This window comes from Berghia stephanieae, chromosome 4, assembly GCF_034508935.2.
Source record: "Berghia stephanieae isolate SIO BIC M18660-M18661 chromosome 4, UCSD_Bste_1.3, whole genome shotgun sequence".
Lineage (NCBI taxonomy): Eukaryota > Metazoa > Mollusca > Gastropoda > Nudibranchia > Aeolidiidae > Berghia > Berghia stephanieae.
Window position 1 is genome coordinate 7,506,177 of NC_088363.1, and position 10,517 is coordinate 7,516,693.

Genomic DNA, 10,517 nt, shown 5'->3' on the forward strand with positions numbered 1-10,517 from the left:
AAAAAAAGGAGATGTCTGGTGCATGCCCTATGTAACGAAATGCTTCCGTGTAGGCGTCAGTTTACGACAGGATGTACGTCGTCGTAGTATTAGTTGTTGTTGTTATTGTAATCCCTCCGGAACAACCCTTCTTTTGTTGATACAGGTCGTATCAGATCATGCACCTATGGCCCGGAAGTTTGAATTAAACTACGTAGTGTGGGTGTTATTGTGAGAAAGGCGTCAATCTTGTTTTCGCCGTAAACTTATAAGCAAAGTAGGATCCCTGTATTCTACGGGAGTGACTTTGTTATGGTATGGCTTGATTAATATCTCGTAACTATGGGGCTGACGAATTTATTTATCCTTGATATGAGGATGTCCGGTATCAGGATAGGTTGTTGTTGTCCATGATTATGGAATCTGGGGGAGTTTTAAGGAATTTCAGATGTTTACGGATATGACTAACATCCGTTTGTGTGGGTAGAATTTTGCTTCGTTTGCTTGATTTTTGCCTATAAATGCCAGAGTTTTGAGCAGTTTCTTCAGACCAGACAGCGGAGTCTTTTAGGCTCATTGTCTCAAAAGAGACCAGACAGCGGAGTCTTTTAGGCTCATAGTCTCTAAGCGATAACCACAGCGGAGTCTCTCAGGCTCATTTGTTTAACTCTTGTGTAGAGTTGGATTAAAGTCTTGTGTAGACTTTGTAGTGCTCAAAGTTCGAGCTGAAACACGTTTTGTGTTAACTCTTGTGTAGAGTGTGATTTAAGTCTTGTGTAGACTTTGTGGTGCTCAAAGTTTGAGCTGAATCAAGTTGTGTTATAACTCTTGTGTAGAGTTTGATTAAAGTCTTGTGTAGACTTAATTTGTGATTTCAATAATCTGTTCGGCTCTGGTGAGATTTTTGAATAATATGTTGTGATTACAATTATGATTGTGTTTTGATATCAATATCATAATATCACTTTAAATTTTGATTCTCAATTAATTAATCAGATAATGAAATTAATTGTGTAATATATTCTTGTTGTAAAGAAAATAAGCTTTTTTGCTATAAAGCATTATTATTTCATATCTACAAAGTAAAGCAATATTAATCAACATTAATAAATTGATTTGTTAAAGTAAAATAATATTTACTCATTTAAAGTAAACATATTGAGTGAGTTCGAATATAGATAGAGTTATATTCGTATGATTATCATATTATAACAAAATCATTTTCTTTCTTTAAAGTGAATGAGCCGTTGGAGGCTGGGCTTTAACAAGCCAACTTTAGGCTATACGCTCATAGCTTGACACTAATAGAAACTGAACATTTGCCTGTTTTATAAGTTACCTGTGAAGAACCATTTGCTTATTTTAATATCAGAACATTGAGAAACAATTGATCTGTTTATGAATACTGTGAAATCAGAACAATTTCAAGAAGAGACAAATTAACAATATTAGAACAACCTTACAGTTTTTGTTGAATATCAAGGACACTCTTTTGGCTTTCTTCTACACGTCTGGATTGTGTTTAGTTAGTTAGTTAATTATTAGTTGCCTGTATGACTGTGATGGTTGCAACCTATCTGTGAGATTGTCTGATGTGGTAGCGGTTTGGTAAAGTATTCATAATTAATTGATTTAATTATATATTTTCATATCGCTTTCATATCATATTCATCATCACACCATCTCCATCAATTTGTCATCCATCCATTTGATTTCATACTTATTACATCTATCATTTCATCTTTATATCTCATAATATCTTTGTTATATTGTAATAAAATATATCTTCATTTAGCTTCAAAACCTTTATCAACGTATTGTGTTTGGTTATTGATCGGTGTCGTAGCTTGAATATAGCACACATAAACAAGGTTGCAAACTGCGCTACATAAGCATACGGTTTACGTGCGCACTTTGTGACATAATTTGGTGTCAGAAGTGGGATTCTTATTGTTGTGCATTCAAGAGACATCGCGACCAAACAATTGTTGAGACAGGTTAGGGAGTTGTTTCAAACTTGAGATAGATACTATCTTTGAGCTTAAAGCAAATTGGTATCCATTTAATGGTTATAAGACTGTCATTATACGCAAGGTGTAATACAAGTTATTCTGGTAATTTTCACTTGTTCGGTTATACGTTGTCAGTCATCTGTCATAGTGATACGGATCACTGACTTAGCGCGAAAGCGGTACTCGCGCTGTGAAGCCTCCATTGTCCCCCCTCTCCCTTTTGTAAGGAACGAAGGTGGTTGTTGGGGTAATTTGATTCCGTGTAGGAATCTGGGTGAAGATTGTGTTGGTCCCGTGTGAGGATCTGTATTAAATCATTTGTTCTGACTTTCTATGCACATATAGTAAGTCAAGGTATTGATTCTGTGTAAGAATCTGGGTGAAGATATTTTGTTGATTCTGAGAGAGAATCTGGGTGAAGATATTTTATTGATTCTAAGAAAGAATCTGGGTGAAGATATTTTGTTGATTCTAAGAAAGAATCTGGGTGAGGATGTTTTGTTGATTCTAAGAGAGAATCTGGGTGAAGATATTTTGTTGATTCTAAGGAAGAATCTGGGTGAAGACATTTTGTTGATTCTGTGTATGAATCTGGGTGAAGATATTTTGTTGATTCAAAGAAAGAATCTGGGTGAAGATATTTTGTTGATTCTAAGAAAGAATCTGGGTGAAGATATTTTGTTGATTCTAAGAGAGAATCTGGGTGAAGATATTTTGTTGATTCTAAGAGAGAATCTGGGTGAAGACATTTTGTTGATTCTAAGAAAGAATCTGGGTGAAGATATTTTGTTGATTCTAAGAGAGAATCTGGGTGAAGATATTTTGTTGATTCTAAGAGAGAATCTGAGTGAAGATATTTTGTTGATTCTAAGAGAGAATCTGGGTGAAGATATTTTGTTGATTCTAAGAGAGAATCTGGGTGAAGATATTTTGTTGATTCTAAGAAAGAATCTGGGTGAAGATATTTTGATTCTGAGAAAGAATCTGGGTGAAGATATTTTGTTGATTCTGAGAGAGAATCTGGGTGAAGATATTTTATTGATTCTAAGAAAGAATCTGGGTGAAGATATTTTGTTGATTCTAAGAAAGAATCTGGGTGAGGATGTTTTGTTGATTCTAAGAGAGAATCTGGGTGAAGATATTTTGTTGATTCTAAGGAAGAATCTGGGTGAAGACATTTTGTTGATTCTGTGTAAGAATCTGGGTGAAGATATTTTGTTGATTCTAAGAAAGAATCTGGGTGAAGATATTTTGTTGATTCTGAGAGAGAATCTGGGTGAAGATATTTTGTTGATTCTGAGAGAGAATCTGGGTGAAGACATTTTGTTGATTCTAAGAAAGAATCTGGGTGAAGATATTTTGTTGATTCTGAGAGAGAATCTGGGTGAAGACATTTTGTTGATTCTAAGAAAGAATCTGGGTGAAGATATTTTGTTGATTCTAAGAGAGAATCTGGGTGAAGATATTTTGTTGATTCTAAGAGAGAATCTGGGTGAAGATATTTTGTTGATTCTAAGAAAGAATCTGGTGAAGATATTTTGTTGATTCTGAGAAAGAATCTGGGTGAAGTTATTTTGTTGATTCTGAGAAAGAATCTGGGTGAAGATAGTTTTTATGATTCCGTGTGGGGAATCTGGGTGAAGCTATTTTGTTGATTCCGTGTGAGGAATCTGGGTGAAGCTATTGTGTTGATTCCGTGTGGGGAATCTGGGTGAAGCGTTGGTTCCGTGTGAGGACCTGTATTAAATCAGTTGTTTTGACTCTAATATACGTCTATATTAAGTCAATGTTTTGATTCTGTGTAGGAATCTGGGTGAAGCGTTGGTTCTGTGTTAGGACCTGTAGTAAATTTGTTTTGATTCTATATATTGAGTCTATGTTGAATTCCGTGTAGGAATCGGTATTAATTGCCTGTTTTGAATCTGTTTTGGGATCTATATTGACCGCATATCGTTAATAAGGTTACTTGTAATACCACTTTATTCTACGTGAAAGTAACATTTACGGCAACAGTGTTGATAAACATATTGAAGTTTGTTTATTTGAATTTGAATTGGTCTGATTAATTGACCTAGAGATGGATGTGGAAAGATTAATTAAACTTGGAGAAAAATTGGAGTTAAGGGGTGAAGATCTCCGTGCTTGGGTGACAGCCCAGTTACAAGAAGATGAAGAGAGAAAAGAGAAGGAGAGAGAACGTGCCAAAGAAGAGGAGGAGATAAGCAGAGCACGAGCTCAAAGGCAAGAAGTTCTGATGGAGAAAGAGCTTGAACTGCTTAGGTTAAAGTCGGAGTGTCAGGCTTCCTCCAGCAACGACAGTATGACAAGTGACATTCGATCATTTACTCATGCTCCCACTGTTAAGAGTCCTCGACTTCCATGTTTGACGAAAACAAGGAACATGAACCACCGAAATGCATGACACACGGCAAGGTGGAGTTGAAGTGTGGATGTGTGATGCCGATGTTGTCTGTCGAAGGAAGGGACAACAATGAGCCCGAACAATTGTCGAGATCGATGTGATCTTGAGGCATTTCGTTGATCTAACTAAATGTTGTACCAAATTTAGTCTTAGGGGGGAGATATGTAACGAAATGCTTCCGTGTAGGCGTCAGTTTACGACAGGATGTACGTCGTCGTAGTATTAGTTGTTGTTGTTATTGTAATCCCTCCGGAACAACCCTTCTTTTGTTGATACAGGTCGTATCAGATCATGCACCTATGGCCCGGAAGTTTGAATTAAACTACGTAGTGTGGGTGTTATTGTGAGAAAGGCGTCAATCTTGTTTTCGCCGTAAACTTATAAGCAAAGTAGGATCCCTGTATTCTACGGGAGTGACTTTGTTATGGTATGGCTTGATTAATATCTCGTAACTATGGGGCTGACGAATTTATTTATCCTTGATATGAGGATGTCCGGTATCAGGATAGGTTGTTGTTGTCCATGATTATGGAATCTGGGGGAGTTTTAAGGAATTTCAGATGTTTACGGATATGACTAACATCCGTTTGTGTGGGTAGAATTTTGCTTCGTTTGCTTGATTTTTGCCTATAAATGCCAGAGTTTTGAGCAGTTTCTTCAGACCACTCAGCGGAGTCTTTTAGGCTCATTGTCTCAAAAGAGACCAGACAGCGGAGTCTTTTAGGCTCATAGTCTCTAAGCGATAACCACAGCGGAGTCTCTCAGGCTCATTTGTTTAACTCTTGTGTAGAGTTGGATTAAAGTCTTGTGTAGACTTTGTAGTGCTCAAAGTTCGAGCTGAAACACGTTTTGTGTTAACTCTTGTGTAGAGTGTGATTTAAGTCTTGTGTAGACTTTGTGGTGCTCAAAGTTTGAGCTGAATCAAGTTGTGTTATAACTCTTGTGTAGAGTTTGATTAAAGTCTTGTGTAGACTTAATTTGTGATTTCAATAATCTGTTCGGCTCTGGTGAGATTTTTGAATAATATGTTGTGATTACAATTATGATTGTGTTTTGATATCAATATCATAATATCACTTTAAATTTTGATTCTCAATTAATTAATCAGATAATGAAATTAATTGTGTAATATATTCTTGTTGTAAAGAAAATAAGCTTTTCTTGCTATAAAGCATTATTATTTCATATCTACAAAGTAAAGCAATATTAATCAACATTAATAAATTGATTTGTTAAAGTAAAATAATATTTACTCATTTAAAGTAAACATATTGAGTGAGTTCGAATATAGATAGAGTTATATTCGTATGATTATCATATTATAACAAAATCATTTTCTTTCTTTAAAGTGAATGAGCCGTTGGAGGCTGGGCTTTAACAAGCCAACTTTAGGCTATACGCTCATAGCTTGACACTAATAGAAACTGAACATTTGCCTGTTTTATAAGTTACCTGTGAAGAACCATTTGCTTATTTTAATATCAGAACATTGAGAAACAATTGATCTGTTTATGAATACTGTGAAATCAGAACAATTTCAAGAAGAGACAAATTAACAATATTAGAACAACCCTTTTGGCTTTCTTCTACACGTCTGGATTGTGTTTAGTTAGTTAGTTAATTATTAGTTGCCTGTATGACTGTGATGGTTGCAACCTATCTGTGAGATTGTCTGATGTGGTAGCGGTTTGGTAAAGTATTCATAATTAATTGATTTAATTATATATTTTCATATCGCTTTCATATCATATTCATCATCACACCATCTCCATCAATTTGTCATCCATCCATTTGATTTCATACTTATTACATCTATCATTTCATCTTTATATCTCATAATATCTTTGTTATATTGTAATAAAATATATCTTCATTTAGCTTCAAAACCTTTATCAACGTATTGTGTTTGGTTATTGATCGGTGTCGTAGCTTGAATATAGCACACATAAACAAGGTTGCAAACTGCGCTACATAAGCATACGGTTTACGTGCGCACTTTGTGACACCCTATGTGCCTCAAGGCCTGAAGAGGATTAAGTAAGTAAATAAGTAAGTAAGTAAGTACTGTAGCACATTGAGATGACGACCGACGACAAGTGACAATGAATACCAATTATCTTCCTACCTGGCAAACTGACTCTGTTTTTAGTGGGCAGGTTGTCGTTGTCGTCATTCTGTCCCCACTGCCTAAAACTGGTGGCTGGATCCAGAGGCTTCTGGGTCAAGGTCATTCCAGGGCACATTGATGCCATCTGCTCCACCAGGAGTTCATGGGTACTCAACAACGGCACGAGAGGCTGATGTGGGGGAGGGGGAAAAATGGTATCAACCTTATAGCAGAGTATGAATATAAACAACAACCCGAGTCAGAACAAGATAAAAATAGTTCTCTATATCATTATTTATTTATTTTTTTTTTTAGTTCTCTATAGATAGAATGCGCTTGGCCAAGGAGTTCACAACAATGCCATCCGGAAGTATAACGGACCAACACACAAACTCTGTGTAACCATGAACTTTTATAGCCTGGTTAATACAGTTTAGTGAGAACAACTCACAAACGCGGATGGCAAAAACCATAACAAAGGCCTGAGTGACGTCATCTGCATACTATCTATATCCAAAAAAGAAAAAAAAAGTTCTCTACATCAGTGATTTGTTAAATATAATAATAACCATATTTGATTAGCGCTTTTTGCCGTCGCCTCAAAGTGCTTTACAAAGTCAGATATCTAAAACAATCAACACATACACATGAGTGAGCACAGCACGTGCACACGACACACAAGGCTTCTTCCGCTTTACTGAAATCAGATACGGAGAGAACAGTTTAAAGGTGTAATTCATCCCCACAGGTTTGTCTTTCGTCAACAGATTTGGCTTAAAATTCAGATTTCATCATTGGATCCCTCCCATCATAACACCGTTATGAGAGATTATGTAGTCCCATTTATTTATCATTCATTTCAAACTCAATGGCAACAACTAGGATTTAGAATCATACGATTTTAATAAATAAAATAAAATTCCCTTTACTCATCCCCAAAGGGAATTTTGTCTTTATGCAGTCTATTTCAATAAAAGATTGAAATAGCTCAGGCATCAACCACAGCCACTTGAGCTAGGCTGATATGACTTGCTTGTACGGCTATGTGGTCTAGTGAAATGACACTCGCTTTCAGATCGGAAGGTCCTGGGTTCGAGCCTTGCTCTGAGCATAGTTGAGTCCTTGGAGAAGGTTCTTTACTCACATTCTCTCACTGTATTCAAATGTAAAATGAGCCGTTAACAGCATTGTCTCTGTCTGAAAATAATTGTAACATCGCCTAACAGGCGTCATGTCCCATCCTAAATGTTAAATGTTGCTGTTGGCCAGGGATCCCTTGTAAAGCGCTTTGAGCACATTTAGTGGATATTGTGCTAAATAAAAGCTCTTTTTTTCTTCTTCTTCTTCTTTTTTTTTTTTTTTTTTTTGCTGAAAGGCCACACAGTGAGGTGGTTAGTGGAACTCTGTATCTTTTGGATGTGAGGAACTGATCCATTTTGCTGACCCACATTTCCCCCCGTCCTTCTCCTCACCTTCAAACAGTCGTGCTCTTTCACAAATCCATACGCCTCCTTCCACTCTCCAGAGATGAGATACTGAGAGAAGAGTTTGAAGGCATACTCCATCCCCGAGGGTTGGTCCTTTACCAACAGACTCATGTGACAGGCTGTCCTTAGGGAAGACTGGTCATTGCGTCTGGCTATCATCTTGCTGGCCTCTTGGATCTGTCTCATTGCCAGGTAACTATTTTGTAACAATAAAAATATTAAAAAAAAAATAGATAAAAAAATAGAAAAGAAAGAAAAAATAGAAAAAAAAAGAAAAGAAAAGCACTCAAGATCAATTCTTCCCCACAAGAAAAAAACCCCCAAAAAAACAAAAAAAACAAACAAAACAAAACAACAAATGAACATTTGCATTGCCTATTTCCACAGGTTCACAGTGATCGATTAGCTTAACAATGTGTCATTTATTCCCCAATAGGCCACATAAAACTAAATTTCTATTTTATTTATTCCCCGAAAAGGCCATATTATAGAAACAAATTTCCATTTCATTCACATGGCGTCCAGCAAAATTTCAGAGTCAAAATTGCGACCTTGAAACAAAATTTACGACCTAGGAAAGTAAAATAATATTTTCTTCTGAAATCAACGGTTTATGCTCCTATTACATTTACCTAAGCATCAATTTTCTATAAGAGCCCATTTCCAATAACTTCAATATCATTTTTTCAAAGAGTTATTATGTGCTATATGTGTGTGTGTGTGTGTGTGTGTGTGTGTGTGTGTTTATGAGACAGAGTGGAGGGAGGAAGTAAATATCACCCACTCACTATCCAGCGTCATCATCGTTGACTTTGGCTGCCCGCACTCTGTGATGCCAAAAGTCTGCCCATTCTCTTCGTCTGTTGACGGTATACTATAATTCTCTTCCATTCATCTCTGTCCATTCTAGGATGTTGTTTATATAACTAGGCCTAGGTCTTCCCATTCTCCATTCGCCCTCCATTTATTAGTAAATATAATATTTAGAAATACTTTTTCTTTCTAAAAAGTTTCTTCGAATGATATGTCAGTTTCAACTTGTAATATGAAAAGTAGTCAAAGAAGTATTGGTAGTTTTAGTGGTGTTAATAAAGCTGTCGTAGCCGTTGTGGTGGTGGTGGTGGTGGTGGTGGTGGTAGTAGTAGTAGTAGTAGTAGTAGTAGTAGTAGTAGTAGTAGTAGTAGTAGTAGTAGTAGTAGTAGTAGTAGTAGTACTTGTAATGATAATAGTAGTAGTAGTAATAGTAGTAGTAGTAGTAATAGTAGTAGTAGTAGTAGTAGTAGTAGTAGTAGTAGTAGTAGTAGTAGTAGTAGTAGTAGTAGTGGTAGTAGTAGTAATAGTAGTAGTAGTAGTATAGTAGTAGTAGTAGTAGTAGTAGTAGTAGTAGTAGTAGTAGTAGTAGTAGTAGTAGTAGTAGTAGTAGTAGTAGTAGTAGTAGTAGTAGTAGTAGTAGTGCTAGTAATAATAATAGTAGTAGTAGTTATAGTAGTGGTATTCAAACCATACTACCATAACCGTCATCATCCCTACCACCACTACTACAGCCACCACTATCTCCACATCATCATCCCTACCACCTACCACTACCACATATCACTGTCATGTAACCTCGTCTTTGATCATTTTTAAAATATCAAAACATAAAATAGATTTTAATCAAAGCCTCATAATTACTAAGGTAAGACTGCAATTTATTTTGTTGTGTGTTTGGCTTAGTCACCCTACACATTTCAATCAGGGCAGATGTGCTTGTCAACAAACAACATTGTGCGACCGCAGCAAAGTGGTTTGCTTTTTACAATTTAAAGCAATGTTAGTGTAGTTAGTGATGGAAAGGGTGACATTGACCGCAAAACTATGGCCGGGCATTGTGTCCTTTACAAGCAATGCCCTACTCGACTGAGATGTATTTTAGTCCTAGTAATAAAAAGAAACCTAACTTATGGCATGAACCTTTGGCTCAGTTTGCCCTGATGAGGGAATACATAAAGCATGGAGCAACTCATTCCCCGAGAGCATTGCATTGTCACGACTTATGTCTCATCTTTGCTTTTGTGTGTGTGTGTGTGTGTGTGTGTGTGTGTGTGTGTTTATCACCCTTTATAGATTGTATGCAGATGACGTCACTCAGGCCTTTGTTATTGTTTTTGCCATCCGCGTTTGTGAGTTGTTCTCACTAAACTGTATTAACCAGACTATAAAAGTTCATGGTTACACAGAGTTTGTGTGTTGGTCCGTTATACTTCGGGATGGCAATGTTGTGAACTCCTTGGCCAAGCGCATTCTATCTATAGGTAGTATATTATTGTAGCTTTTTCAGGTTACAATTCCTTCCTTAATTCATCCAATGATATCTACTTGCCTCACTAAAAGAGTACTTATGGCAATAGATTAGAACTGGCGAGGCTAGAATAACATCAAAACGCAATTCAAACGGACGATCTTGCGTGATGAATAGAGTAATGGATAATGTCAATGGGCCTTTCTTAAGGTGCAGTTTTTATTATAAA

The 10,517-nt window shown here is 36.4% G+C and overlaps 1 protein-coding gene across 1 annotated transcript in view; it reads left to right on the forward strand.

Moving 5' to 3' along the window:
- The window catches only part of LOC144969963 (gem-associated protein 5-like), a 296,403-nt gene that overhangs the window by 284,446 nt on the left and 1,440 nt on the right, over positions 1–10,517 (forward strand). The window lies entirely within an intron of this gene.